This window comes from Corapipo altera, unplaced genomic scaffold (assembly GCF_003945725.1).
Source record: "Corapipo altera isolate COAL_440 unplaced genomic scaffold, ASM394572v1 113, whole genome shotgun sequence".
NCBI lineage: Eukaryota > Metazoa > Chordata > Aves > Passeriformes > Pipridae > Corapipo > Corapipo altera.
The window spans coordinates 1,749,553-1,765,083 of record NW_020884895.1 but is presented as its reverse complement, the minus strand read 5'-3'; the positions used below and the strand labels follow the sequence as shown (position 1 = coordinate 1,765,083).

General features: G+C 46.2%; 1 long non-coding RNA gene across 3 annotated transcripts in view; it reads right to left on the bottom strand.

Annotated features, from left to right (window-relative positions):
* Positions 1 to 15,531, bottom strand: part of LOC113949099 — an 86,381-nt gene that overhangs the window by 29,553 nt on the left and 41,297 nt on the right. Inside the window, exons 5-6 of one of the 3 annotated variants that reach the window (XR_003528358.1) lie at positions 14,942 to 15,113; positions 14,252 to 14,741 (exon numbers count right to left, since the gene is read on the bottom strand). This is a non-coding gene — a long non-coding RNA (uncharacterized LOC113949099). Of the gene's footprint in view, positions 1 to 14,251; positions 15,114 to 15,531 lie in introns of those variants that run through there. The other 2 variants (XR_003528357.1, XR_003528356.1) reach the window with 2 other exon arrangements.

Genomic DNA, 15,531 nt, shown 5'->3' with positions numbered 1-15,531 from the left:
GCTTTCTACTTCACTATTTTTCCCTGGTGCTGCTTTTTTTTCCCCAGAGAAGGGAAATGCAGGAGCCCCTCTGGACCCTGGGTGCTGCCAGCTCTCCAGGCAGGGTCCTTGCCTACCTCTCCTGCCTCCTGCAGTTTGAGTACATGAACTCATATTGAAGGGCAAGAGATATGAGTCTCCAAGCTCGACTTCTGTGCTCCGTGGCTTCCTGAGAGCAAGCACTGAATGACACTCCCTGGTTTTGGTTGGTTTTTTTTTTTTAAATTTGCCCGCCAGATCTGGAACTGAAACCATCAATTCATTTCACTGACAATCTCATTCTCACTCAAGTCAGCAATAGCTGCCTCAGCTAGCACCAGGCTTCTACCCACTGAATCAGCTGTCCTAGCTCCTATGGGAATGAAGATTTGTGTGTTGCGATGTGAGAGAGGTTTTTTTATTCAGAAAACAATGTAAGAAGCTTCCCTAGACACTCACTTCACTCTTTATGTCCTTCTTGGAGACACATTGATTAAGCCTCCTGTCATCTGCTGAGATGGAACAGGGGAGGGGTGACAGTGGGAAATGTGGGGAAGGTCCACCTTAACAGGAGATTTCCCATCCTGAGCCACATCAGCTGATCAGCAAATGACTCCCACTGTTGCCAGCTATGCCATTTTGAGATCTACTTCCCACATCAGGGAAGTAGATCATGTTACTGTCCATTTCCATAACCCCATGTCCCATTGGCTGTGTTGAGAGCACTGGAAAAGGATGGGGATCACAGGATGATGGCCGTGGGAAGTAGCTCTGTTGCGTGTTCATCTTGCTGTGCTGTGTCAAACAGGGACAGTGCTGCCCTGAGCTCCAGAAACCCAAACTCTCAGTATCTGTTCTCGTATCTTTCAGAGCTGAACCAAAGCCCACTGAAATCAATGGAGTTTTCACACTGGTGACCATGAGTTTTGGATTCAGTTTCCTGAGATGAAAGTGCTAGGAACAGGCAGGAAATTATCCACTAGGAAATCTGTTTCAATAATCCATTTTTATGGCAGATGCTTTGGAAATGATTATGTGCATGTAAAGAAATACGGCCTTCTGAATTTATTCAGGCTAATTCTGAGTGAACCCAAAGCTCTTTTATACTGTTTGGGCTGTGTAAAGAGTCTTAATGCACACAGAAATTAATTTACAAATCATTTAATTCCCCTTTGTTCTGCCAGAACCATAGAAATCAGAAAAGCCTGGGGTTTTGTATTTATGTGTTGGTCAAGAGTGTGTTTTTCTTTAACTGCAGCAGTTAGAGTGATAGAGTGGGCATTAGAGTGATAGGCAGACAGAGCGATTCCCTAAGGTGGATGTGGTGATGGCTTTATTCAAGTATAATTTATCCCATTCTTCATAAAGTAATAAGCCCCACACACATAAATACCTTTATAGCATTACAATTCCAAGCACAGTAGGGAAGTTTCCTCCTTTCCCACACACAGACACAGGATTACAAAAATGCTGAGGTCCAAATCAGCAAACATCTCTTTGCTCCATACTGTGGGATAAGTTCATAAGAAAGTAGTGGGACAGAAAATTCCACTTTTGACAAAAATCTCATTTTCAACGGCCTTAACAAACTTTTCTTACCTTCTATTTGCTGGAATTTCTTGTTATTTGCCACACACCTTTAAAGACTTCCAACTGACATCAGTGGGCTTGAGTCTACCTTCAGCTACCTCAGAGGGTTATTGTACAAAGAGTTTTCTCATCCCCACCACCAACTCAAGCCCTGGAAGGGCCAAGCAACTCCTTAGACAAAAATAAGTTGCTGTGTGTAGGTTGATCTCAGCCACTCTAAAGCTCACTTGCTCACATACCTGCAAAACCCTTGAAAATGGCAGTTCTGATGGATCTTCCTTTTCTTTTTACAAGGATTTCCCCACTGATATTTGTTTCAGTTTTGGGCCAAATTTTTTCTCTCCCTGATTTAAAATTAAAACCTCTTGGCATAAGAAATCTTTATACTTTTCTCTGAAAGCACTAAACCTAGGTGGGTTCTGTATAAATCACAGTATCAGAGACAGCCATGATTTTGCTTATCTCTTCCTTGGAGGGTAGAGTTGAGGGGGAGCTGTTGAAGTTGTCTTTGGCTACTCCATGCTGGAGATCCCCTAGGTTTGAGTAAAAAGCCAGGGTTTAGGTCCGTCTATGCAGAAGGACAATAAAAAGTTCATCCACAAGATCTCTACATTATCTATAAGCAGCTGCATGCTCAGCACTGGGCTCAGGCAACTTCCAGCACCTTTACAAGGATGGTGAAACACCAGGTGCATCAGCCAGGACTAAGCAAGGCTGCATGAAAAGCAAAGGAAGACCACAGTTTTGTCCAAACAGAAGGAGAGCTCTGTTTCATCTTCCCACAGCCCTCACAGTTTCATCGCCTATGTGGCTGTTTCGGGACAGCCTCCCCAACCCATCTGAAAGGGCAGTTAAAATGTTAATTTTGTTCCCCACTGCAGCATCTCCAGGCTTAGGACAGCGCCAAGCCCATTCTTGCCAAAAGGCCTCTGTATTACCTCTTGCCAAAAGGCCTCTGCACATGGACTGGTCACCAAAATCATTCTCCCTGTGTTCCCTTAGCCTGAACGTGCATTTATGGTTGGCTTCAACCGGGAGATATCTAGTATGTGGTTAGGGTTAGGTGCCTGCTCCAGTTACCAATCAATAAAGAGATATTCACCATGTGAACCATGGTGCTACTCAGTCAAAACCACTCAAAATAAAAGCGCTGTCTACTACCAGTGAGAAGGATTTATTTGGTATAACTTACTTGGCAAATAATCCTGCACTTGAGATAAGTTTCAGAAAACCATGACCTATTTCTGGATGACTTATCACACCCACATGTGGCAAAATTCCTCCAATAAATCAGTTGTGGTGAATGATTTCAATGTTTATATTATTATTATTATTATTATTACCTGCTTTGGCTACCTTAAATGTTCTGAGACAAGATGAAAGTACTGAAACTTCTAATGCCTCCCTGCAGAGTCACAACTGTAGGAGTGAAAAAGAGCAGAATGGATCAGTTTTTAGTGAAACCCATGGTTTATGTAAAGCATCTGATTCAAAAGCTATTTTCTATGTAGCCTTTTCTTGTGGACTGAAATAGTAGGCTGCATTCAAACTAGACTTTGAGCTCAGTGAAAAGGAAACACTGATGAAAATCACGACTCGAATACCCTTGCATCATATAATTCTATTTGTTTTATTGGTGAGATTCAACCTAGGCCCGACTCCACGGCTGTAGGAGGAAACTCGGTGTAGGGCAGAAGGCCAGCCTCAGGCTTAGGCAATGGCTGGACAGCAGTCAAACCCATGGGGTGGAATTTGGACCAGACCAAAATCCATGGGTACTTCGCCATCAACTTCTGCAGGCCCAGATTTCACCTTAACGACCATTTCAAGGGCACCTCTGCAGAAAGGAATATCTTTCTGTTCTTAAAACAGGCATCTGTTGTAGAGTTCAAATTGTCCCAAGGACAACCCCTCTTTCACCTTTGCATCCAGCCCAAGTGACAGAGAGCAGACACACACCAGGTGCTGGGCAAAATCCATGCCATACTTCTCTGCATATGGATGGTGGGGTTCCCCTGTGTTCAGACACCTAGGTACAATTCATGATGTCTTTCCTGGCTGCCCCAAAGGTTTGTGTATCATTTGCGTGACTCTTGGGTCTTGATATCTCTGCAGCAATTGCAGCTTCTGAAAAACATTTCAAACATTCCTGCCTGGGAGGCTTTTGGTTAACAGGTCATCATCATTTGGGAGAAATGAAGCTACAAGACAAACTCTACGTGCAGTGAGTGTGCACACGTGCTTGTGTCCACAGAGCTGTGGTGGCACAAGCAGATATCTCTGCAGAAATCACTGTCACCCTCTCATCTCTACAATCTCTAAATAGCTTCCCATTTTCAATATATGAAAAAAAGTATTTATAGGTATCGGGGAAGTGGTGACATGACCTCAACCTAAAATACCTTGCAGCAGAAAAGAGCTGTGTTGTGAGTGCTGGACAAACCCCGCGATTAGGTCCGGATCTGCTCCTCAGGTGAGCAGTGTCACGGTGCTAGAGGTGCTCAGTTCAAGGGAAGGCTGTCACCACACCACGCTGTAGAACAGTGCTGGTGAGATATTGCTCCTTAGGAGAGGATCCTGGCACTGAGCAGTCACAGCAAAAAGATACCTCTCTAAGGAGGCTGCAGCCAACACCTGAGGAGCAACGCAATGGTCATAAAAGATGCTTAGCCTGGAATGCCTGATGAAATATGGATCAGTGTAATTGTTTTTTATGTTGGTGAAGTATATAAAAAAGGAACAGAGAGACTCTAAGTATTGTATTACCACTGCACCCTTCAGTGGCTACAGCTAACAGCTTATTTTTATTTCCATGCTGACAGCACCAGCCCAGTTGATTTATTTTCTGTGCTATCTTAAATATCAGAGGAGATAGCGTATCCAAGAATCCGAGGCATGGGATACAGCAGATGAGCTCGATGCATGCTTAACCAAAGCCTTCTCTTGATTCACTTTGACATACCTGAGTGTTTGCTAAGTGAAGTTCTTCAGAGCATCTCTGAACCTGCACCACCAAGGGTCTTTGCATGTGGCAACAGTGATTTGCTGCCATGGCTCAAATAAACCACAATTGCACTGATTGTTTCCTACTCCTTTTTCTTGAACTCTTTCGTCGTATACTTAAAGAATATTGCTCCCAGTTAAGAAATGCCTGTGATTAGCAGATTTAGATAGAAGATTGGTTTTCTATTACTTGCCTTCTGGCGCTGAGTTTTTGTTTTTGTGGGTTTTTTTCCCCTTTTAATTTTTTATTTATTTTTTTTATTTTTATTTTAAGAAAGCTGAGATTCTCATGTAATCACCTGCCTTCAGCATCTGGGACTTAATACAGGACCAAATATGGCTTGAAATGGAAACAATGAATGATCAGCTTTTTTCACATGAGTGGTCTCTTTGAAGGCTAAGTGTCTATACTCATGAGCAGAGTTACATGTATATATGAGAGCTTGCAGAACCAGAACATGAACAAGGTATAAACCTTTACTTACTCTAGAAATACAAACCTTCTATAAACTTTTTGTTTCATAGTTGGGGGAAGTACCCTTTTTCCTAAACTAAACAGACTTCTAATCTTTTTTTCCTTTCCTTTGTAAAAATACCTGCTTTGATACAGAAGTCTTGTAAGCCTTACTGTTTAAAGTCTTTCATTAAATGTTTCAGTAAATATTAAGTAAGCTTAAGGCAATAACAGAAGTTTATGACTTTTTAAAAGAACTTGTTCTTTTTCCTCCCACATTATGCTGGGTTGTTTTTTTTAAAAAAAAAAAGTCACAAAACCTACATCTTGATCTGCTCCAGTCTAAAGGTTTCTATTTATAGTTTTTGGTTATGAATGTTTTTTCCTATGAAAAGGTCAGACCTCGCACATATACAATGGTGGAAAGCCCTGCTTATTAAAAAGCAGGCAGATGGATTTGTTAAAAAGAAGTCATTTCATAATGCAGCTGCTTTGAAAGGCTGCTTTAGCAGAAACATCCTCATGCTGCTTTATGAGAAAAACAGGTAAAGGAGTTCTGTTTTGCAGCTAAGTCATTTTTCCTTTCCAAGCCTCCATCCTCACACACGTGGCATGTTCTTTACCCCTATTTACATGCTTTGTCCTACACCCCCGCCACCCACCCACTCACACTCCCTTGCCCTATTTTTCCCACCCTTGCTGCCCTGGAAAGGCTGGAGGAGGTAATGCTGCCCCATCTCAGCGTATCCTGCACAGACAAGTCACCCCCAGACTGCTACCCAGGGCTCACTCAGCATCAGACACACTCAGCTTCTCCTTCTCAAAGCACTCTTGGTCAGCACTGAAGCTTGGGGTAGCCTGGGAGGTGTGTCCTGGCCCAGGGGCTGGGGTCTGCAGGCCAGGACCACACCTGGCTGAGGCAACTCCTGCTCAGGGTGACCTGGGAAGAGTCGGTGTTGACTGGCAGATGTCCTTCACCAGCACCCAGAGGAGCTGCACTGCCTAGCACAGGGCATTGCTTCAGAGCATGGGATCAGGGGTTTCAGACCTTGACAACAGGGTAACAGCAACCTGCAACCTCCCACGTGATGACAACCAGCAGAGACCTCTCTCATTTGATGATGAAAAAAAAGAGAGGTCTTGGATGCTTTGTTCTAGCCCTGAGTGAGGAGCTTTGATTAGCTGAACGAAAACCACTTCATCCCGAAAGCTTTTCTCTCCCTCCTTCCTCTCTGAAGCATCCTGAGCACTCCACACACCTGCAGCACCCTGGGGTGATGGAAACAGCACACGTAGCCCCACATTTCCTAAAAATCTGTGTTATTAAGGAAGACCTCTCCTGTGTTTTATGAACTCATAACCAAAATCCTCAAGTCCTTTAAACTACACTTTGAAAATAGCCACTTCTCTCTAATTCCTGGTTACCTTGTACAAAAATGGCCCCCAAGCTCTGACCAGTCTCTTCTGCTTTGAAGGAGCAGCCTGGGCAGGAGGGAATGGGGTCACTACTTAATGCATAAGGTGTCCTCCAGCCTCCAAGGGCACATTCCTGTCAGGGTTTAATTTCCAGGAGACCACTGTGATATGTTCACTCCAAAGGGCTTTGTCTGCACCAGCTCCTGCTCAGCAGCATCCCCAAACAAGTTGTCCCAGGGTTTTAAACTCAGGGACTCACTTGTCCAGGAAATAATTTGCCCTATTAGCGATTCCACCACTACTGCTATGCATCATGTCACTCTTGTGAGGAAAAATGAGGATGGATTCACTGAATACCCTCTCTCCCCTCAGAGTGGGCTCGGCTCAGCATCTCTGGGATTATTAATCAGCTTCTTCTGATACCATGAAAAAATGTTCTGGGTGCCTCCTCCACAGTGCCTTCCCACGGGGTGCCAGTCCTGCTCCTGTCTCACTTGCTCCATGTGAAGTGACAGCAGTGGGAGGGTGGCCAGGGCTTCCCCCACAGGCACAACCTGCTCCAGGCAGGCAATAGGTCTGATCAGCACAAGTCAGCACCACTGCCCTCCCTGAGGATGTTGATGTGGGTGGGCAGCTCCTTCCACCCTTCACATCTGCTTCTGGATCCATCACCACTCCAACACACAAGGTTTGGTCCCATGTATATGCAAGCAGAGCTAAGCAAGCCTAGTGGTGGAATGACATCTTCACCTGAGCTTTCAGAAGCAGAATCAGACAGTGCCAGTCAAGTTATTGATGGAGAGATATGGCAGATTCCACTTACCTGCAGCACAGTATGAATATCAGCAGTTTCACACATGCCAGTTTGCCACCTGCTTGCACCAACAAAGTGAAAACACAAATCTGCTGTAGCAATGAAACTCAGGATTTAGAGCTTAGCTGGTGTGTAGATATTTTGCCACAGGTTAATCTCACCCATTTTGAAATCTAATCCAGGCTCTGATGGGATCCCTTAGCAATCATCAGTACAGCTGGAAGGATGGCACTGGAGATGGGCAGAATGTGTACAAGGAAGGTAGATCTAGCCCAAGAATCAAAGTGAGTCTGAAATTTGGAAACATGGAATGCAATACTAGCCTTCATGACAGATCATGTAGGTGTAATGTTTATGTCTTTATCTGCAGTGAAATCAATAAAAAGGTTTAGTAAGGCAAGAGTGGAAAACCAAGAAGAAACAGTCTTTACAGGTGACCTTTATGTGCTGTTCTCTTGACTCTCTCTCTCAGAGACGAGCTTCTGATAGCAATTCAACCCAGTGCAACCTGGTTTTTGCTCACCTCACATGTCCTGTCCCACTCCCAACTCCCAGGCTTCTGCAGAAGCATTAATCACTATAGCCTTTGCAAAACAGAGTATCTAATTGCACCACAGGGCTTGACACATGAGCAAGGGGATACATCAACTTACAAACCACTGTTCCTCTAAACTGCAATGTCTGTATGTGCACTGGGCTGTGAGCTACTCTGGTAAGAAAATGCATGTTACAGCTTTATAAAGTACAGGGCACATTAGTCAACATGGCCATTAAAACTAATATTGCAGTTGTGGGGGCAGATGTTAAAATGCTCATATCTTTTATGGTAACCATATTAATCCAAGAGAAAATCAATCTGTGATCAACCTATTGACTGCCAAGACTGCAACTGTCAAGATTTCCCTCTCTGCAGCACCACATAGGAGATAGTTGTGCAGCCCAGCTTTGCTGTGCCTGGCAAACTTTCCCTTGTTCTGTGTATCCCTGGGACCTGATCCCCACCTCATGTCTCTCAGCATCATCCACATTACCCTGAATTGGTATCCTCATAACTCTCTGAGAATTAAGATGCTGTGACCAACTGAGATGCTGGGGAAAAGCACTCAAGTCTGTTGGAGAAAGGATCGTGGTCCTGCAAGGCTGGGAGAGGCCAGGAGGTGTTCAGTGCCACACACCTGTCTGTCCACCTGTGAGTCTGCAAACCAAGGGAAAGTGAAATAGCTCTGCCCACACCACTGTCATCACAGGGGGCTGGGGAGTGGGGAGGGCTTAGTAATACCGAGAACAAAGAAGTCTGCCTTAGTCAGATATTTTTAATGATCTCTCCCCACACAGGGCAGGAAGTGAAACCGAGGTCCCAGTCAAACCCCTCACCCGCGCTCCCCCTTGGCAGGTCCCACTGTGCCGGTGCGTGGCAGCGGGTGAGATGTTGTGCTTTCAGTCAGCATGGATGGGGTGCTGTGATCTGGGCCCTCACACTGACACCCACCACCCTCCCCAGCCCTGTACAGCCCCATCTGCCCCCTGCCACCCACGCTGCCCATGATGGGGATGCCCAGGCAGGGATGGGCTACGGGAGGAGGACCAAGACTAGATTTTTGACCTACTGTCATATAATCCAGGATGATCTCTTTCTGACCCTGTTTCCAGCCCAAATGGGACCTGCAGGGCCTGGTAAAGCCTCCATTGACCACATGTCCCAATCCTCAAGGGATTGTGTGGACAAGCTGGTCCCTGGCAATTGCTCCTTTGGAATCTGTGGCAGCACTGATTCTATTACTGCCATACTGAAGTCTGGCCTCCCTTTGGTGTTCTCCTACTGACTGACTAGCATGTGGTCGGCAGATTAGACGGGCTCCATCTGACCCCTGTGTGAATGCAGTCCTTTGTGGAGCAGAATGCAGGTGCTGTGTGATGTTGCACAGCAAGGACACCAAGGAGCTCAAAGCAGACACTGAAAGGAAAGGAGGGCGAAAAGCAGGAAACATTTGCTGCCTTCTGAGCCTCCCAGGTGGCAGAGCAGTCCCAGTGCTTGAGCTTTTACCAGCAGAGCTTCAGATCAACTGTCTCCTAGGGAAACAACCACTGGGACAAAGCACAGACTTGGTCCAGCCCCATTCTGTGATTCAGCTTCAGGTGCTGAGGGTGGGCATCCCAAAAGTGTCATAAAGAGGTGGTGGTTTGGCCACCTTGGGGGCTCTGCAGGAAAGGTTACTGCAAGAAACTTAAAAGTAGTGACATCCTCCCATGGCAAAGCCCAGCTTTCAGGATCTAGATGAGGCAAAGAAAAAGATTTTAAGACAATTTTTCTTTGAGAGGCTGTGAGCGAAGACTATGGGATAGATCCTGACCTCGAATTCCCAAGAAGATCCTTGAAAAGTGAAATCACTTGAATGTAAATGGGCTAAGGAGGATATTACATTGCAAGTTCTTCACCAGATGCTTCTTGATGCCTGTTCCCATGGCATTTATAGGAAGGGAATATCTTCACTTCCTATCTCTGTGCTGGACCTCAAATAGATGTTCCCAGCCTCCCAGGTGAGACCCTGAGGGATGTCACAGCCACATTGGCTTCAGGAAGCCACAGCAAATTCTTCAGTGCTACTGTTCCTGGCATCTTTGGGTGGTCAGGGTACATTTCTGCTGTGTACAAAGTGGCTGGGCAGAAGAGTCAGCTGGCAAACAGATTAGGATCTTGGGTCCATTCCCTCTAACAAGGACAGCTCAAGGGAAGTGACCGAACAGTGGCATGGTCCTCCCCTCCCATTAGCCTCGTCTGCAGGGCTCGGTCAAAGGTCTTTTTATTACTGTTCTCTGCTCCAATTAAAACATCCTACAGATTGTGCTTGGCAGACTCTCAACGGCATCCAGAACTAAAGCCTGTTAATGGAATACAATCAGCTAGGTTCAAGGCTTGAAGTAAGCCAGAGGGGTAAGGAGTGTTTGCCAGCTGCAGAGTGCCAAGTCCTATGGTCTGCCCATTTTAATTCTGGCTGTTAATTGCTTTCCAGAAGCACCCACAGGTCCCAAGTGACAATCAGAAGCCAGTGGCCAAAAATGCAAGCCCAGAGCAACAGGAAACCCAGCTTCAGAGAGCTGCATGGGCCCCTTGCACCTGGGGTGTTCCCATGGACCAGAAAAGAGCAGCAGGGGCATCGTGGTGCCCTGTGCCAGTGGATTTTTGTCAAAACACCACAGTGGCCTTGAGTACAAAGTGTCCCCTGCCAATTGAGCATTGCTTATTGTTATCTAAGGCCTGCTGGGCATCTTGCGCACTCTGATGGGATTGCTTGGGCTGACTGGGAATTCAGTCCTTGCAGGAGCTGTTGGAGATACATCAGCTATTTTCCGATGATCACCACATCCCTGACGTCTGCAGAGAGTGGTGCTTTGCAGAAGGATTTCCACCAGCAGCAAAGCAACCAAGTAGCATTTCTCTGGGGTGCACAGGAGGAATTAGAAACAAACAGACTTAGTTGCCTCATACACTAAGAAACAGTGTCTGAAGTGATGGAAAGAGATCTGTGTCCATGAGTCGCTGCATGACAATTGAAGCCTAATAATACCCAGAAAAGAGATATCTTAGTACCCCTATGGAAGGGGAGAGGGAAAAGAGTCACAGCCCAATTCCCACGTTATTTGGTTTGTGGGGAAAGCATCTAACACAGGGCCTGATGACCCCTTTGTCAGGACCCAGGCAGGACCATGACCCCTTTGATAAATTTAGTCCTGCCTAGGGAGACGGAGGCGAGCTGCGACATTGAGCTGTAACATGTGAGCATTGCTGTGGGAGAAGGAGAGGTCAGGTGAGCAGGGGATGCCCTGATAAACTCTTTGGTCCTGATAGATGAGCGCAGGCTTGCAACAGTGCAAGGGTTGGACAGCAAAAGAAACAAGCAGATTTGAATCAAGAAATGACCAGTCTGATTTCTTCACACAAGCTGAAAGGAATACAAGGCGTGAACCAGCCCCTGATGAAAATAACGAGTGATTCACACCAGTTTGGAGACTGTAGGATCCAGCAATTTTCTTTCCAGATCAGCTGTAATGGCAAGTGAATTTGATTTTTACAACTCATTCACTTTCAGTGACCTATGACTGTCATTAATGACTGAGCTAAGAACACAACTTTCAGATAGAAAAGTTTTATGTTGACAAGGGGGTCTTTGTAATTGCTTCCTCTTGTTTGTTTTGGTTTTCTTTTCATTTCCAAACATATACATTTTCCTTATTGTTTCTGACACCTGTCAGCAAAAAGCACAGCCTTGTGGATCTCCTGCCATTCCTGACCAATGTGCAGGGAAATGACTCTGCATGCTGTGTGGGAACTGTGCCGGCAATTCCAAAGATCAAGAAGGGAAACAGATAATGCAAATAAATCATAATGCAAATAAATCATAGGTACAATGGAAGACTATAGGGATTGGTGGCCTTAACCTCACCTAGACCAACAAGAATCAAAGGTTAATGCAGGTGTCACTTGAAAGGTAATTTTCTATTGATTTGCAAGTAGGTCCCTGACCTACTGACCTTTGTGATACAGGAAACGGGAAATCCCCTGGAGCAGCTTATGTGCAGGCAAGTGTGTTATTTACTTTGGTAGTCCCTTTAGTATTTATAGGCCCAGGCAGGACCAATAGAGATAACCTAAGGAATGTGGTAGCCCTTGTAAAGATTTCTGTCTCACACTTAAATATTTGGGCAGCAAAATAGCAACCTTGATCATAATTTGACAGAAGAAAACCACAAAGGTGCTGCCTGATTTCTACATCCTCTTACAGGCAATAAAAAACACCCATAAATAATTTCCATGCAATGCCTCAGGAGCTCCTTGCAAGGGTCAGTTCAAGACTCGCTGGACATGATTCATGTTGTACAGAGGTGTAAATCCATACACTTCTGCAGAGTTGTTCCTGGGGTGCACAGGGGTTGGATGAACTGGATTGAGGAGCACACATCAACATGGTGTTGCTGGTGAGGGCCACGGTTTGGGCTGGTCTGGTGAAGCACCTCCAGAGGCTCAGCTCTGAGCACCAGACCCCGGGTAGACAGGTTCTTGAGTTTGGAGCCAGGAAACAACAGCAAATCTTCTGTGTCTTGGCCATAGATTGGAAACTGTGTACTTAGAATTTTCCTCCTGTTTCTTCAGTAGGAAATTCGGGATTTTGTAATGAAAAACTGAAAACCTCAAAAGGCTTAGCACAGAGAGATGGCTGCAGCACTCCCTGAGGATTTTAATTACATCTTGCTCTCCCTCTGCTTGAGCTGCTGTCGATGGCCTATGATTCACAGCTGATGGGAGAAGAGATAGAGTGCACAGGGAGCTTACCTCTCTCCTGGGAAGCACGAAAGGGCGTAGGGCTTGCAACCAGAGAGTCAGCAGCAGATTTCCCAACTCAGAAAGATTTACATTTACAAATAAGAAGTGAATGTTTTCAGTGGGAGGATAATAAGAAAAGTGTTGGAGAAACAAGGAACACACAATTTTTGACCACGTGCTACAGAAATGACAGGGTCACCTGCACATCCTAAGCTCACCTCTCTTTTCTTCTCGCAATTAAGTGTGTCAGAGTCTACCACACTTTTCAGAGCTATCTTCAGCAGCCCCCCTGCTCCCATCTCTGGTGCTTCAACGCTTCCCTGGGTACTCCGTGTGCTTGTCCAGTGTGTCTCCTTTCCATGCAAAGGAAGGGGTCACTATCCAGGAACTGGATCTGGGGTTGTATAAGGCAAAAGGCAAAGGAGATGGGGCTTCTCCTCCACAGGGTTTCATAGCAGCTGGGATGTGCCAAAGCCTGCAGAGCTGTTGCTGTCATTCCCCAGCTCCCCTGGGTATTGCTGAGAGCAAGACTCAGAGATGGAGATGCTGCAGAGCCTCCATGGCCTGCTAGGAAACATCTGGATCAGGACTCAATGGGTCTGCCAGCTCCAGGGGTATCCAATTCTCATCCCCCCACAGAAAGACTCTCAGATGTTTCTTTTCAGCTCCACTTCCCACACCCCATCCCAGCCCAATTCTCATTCCTGGTTCCTCTCCTTTTCCTTCCCGCTCCCAGGACCTTGATCTCCCTGCCAAGCTGGGTCTCCTCCAGCAATCTACTGGCTGTCATCTTCTGCCCCACACGGCCTTCTGCCAGTAATGCATCCAGACTGCCTCAGAATTTGGGACACAGAACCTGGCAGTCGCACCTTGACCCACCCAAGCTAGGAGTCTGTCACAGCCTGGGGACCCAGCCCAGGTGTGACTCAAGCTGCTCACTACCTGCCATGGCTTCCAGTCAGGCAGGTCGTTATACACCCTGTGTTCTGGGCTGGCTTCCCAGGAGACCCAATTTCACGCAAGAATTTTGGGGACGGTCTTGGCACGTCCTGGTGCTGGTTACAGCTTAAATCCATCCAGGTATTTCCTTACCCACTGGGAAAGCCAAAAGTGGCAAATTGGTGTTCCTGACTCCCTCTTGCAATGCACCACTTTATTCCCACCATCTGTTCCATTGAGCAGGTATTGCTTTGATATTGCTCTTGGTAGAAACCAGGCCACAGATCAGGCACCTTCATGCTCTCTTGCATGGCAATGCTGTCATCTCAAAGATGCCAAACCACGTTTATGATCCTGGAAGAAGATGCTCCCAGGGTACATCTGGCTCCCCAGGGGAGCAGAAAAGACAAGCATTCAGTAGCTGTGTGGCCCAGCAAATAATTTTTGATGTGTCAAAACCAAAAACCATTCAGGGATGTGGGTTATGGAGCAGCCCACCTGCCTGCCACTGCTGCCTGCTGGCAAAAGAACCAGCTCTAAACAGTCTGTGAGCCACAGGTAGCTCACAAGCCACAAATTGCCCAGCCCTGGAGGTGTTACACCATCTGCAAGCCTAAAAATGCTACACCACTAGATTTGGGGAGCCAGGGTACCTGCAAGAAAGTTGTTGTGGAAATACTCTGCTCCCCATTAGCTTCCTTGCTCCTCCTTGGATGGGAAGGAACCTTTCTCTCCTTGTTCAACAGATGCTATGATTTGATCCTTTTTCTGATCTGTAGGTTGTGAGAGAAATCGCTCAGTCCTTGGTCATTTCAGTGTCCCCTGGGGCAACAGAGGTGGCTGAGGGATGAAAAAATACAAAATCCCTGCATGGGGCTGAGTCAGCATCCTCCAAGGACCACTGCCGGGCTATATAGCTATCTGCATCCCTGTGGCAGGATTCCCCTGCCTTCTGCCAAAAAACATGAGAGCGATATGAATTTGATTTTACAGTGGAAGAAACCAATCACAGGAAGGTTTAATCATGCTCTTCCAGAGCTACCCAGCCCTTTTGGAGGATCACAGTGAATCCAGGTGTGATCTGGGCTGGGCACTGCTGAGCTTTTCTCCCTAAGACGTGCAGCACCTGATCCATTTGCTGCTGCTTTTCTTTGGTTGGAAATGGTATTTACTTACTGAAAAAATCTCTAGGCAAAGGTATTTTTGAATTAGGAGAAAGAACAAGAAACTCTACAGAATAAACAAGTTTAAACAAAGCTGTCACCACAGGCGACTCTGCTTTAACTCTGTTGCCCACAGTTGGTCAGTGCCACTGCAGAGAGTGGCACAGCTAAAGCTGATGATTGAAAGTGCAAAAATACATTGTTAAGACAGTGGCTATTTTCACCAGCAAACTTGCAGATCTGCTACAACTGGTCTCTGCTCAGCTCTGCAGGGGAAGGCATTGGCTGCTTTCAAAATGTGGTCTCCACCGATATTCACAGGGACAGTTTTCACAGCCTTCCTTCTGTAACACTGTCAACTTTTCAAGGATACAGTGGGCACTTGTGTCAGCTCCTCTGCAAAGGACAAATAAGGTCTCAAGTGCAAATCCAGGGCATCTTTTAATAGGCCAGGACGGCAGCAGATGGTAGGAGAAGGTAGGAGAAAATTCACAACATAACCCTTCTCATGAGAAACCTTTCTAAAAAAAATTAGATTGCAGCCTTTGACCCCTTTTACATGCACAAACCCAGGTTGCAAAGCAGAGGGATGCTGCTGGGTAGTGTTAGAGGTTGGTGGCTGCTCCTCCCTACACAAACTCCCCCAGATGCTGCTGAGGAATGGAGCGGCAGTTGGTTATTATTTTTAGCCCCCCATTCACGTGGTCCGAGGATCAGATGCACATTCCCAGATGCTCATTCCACAAATGCCGAGATCTCTCCAGCCCTCACCGCGCGGATGCACAGAGCTGGCATGGCACATCACAGTGCTGGG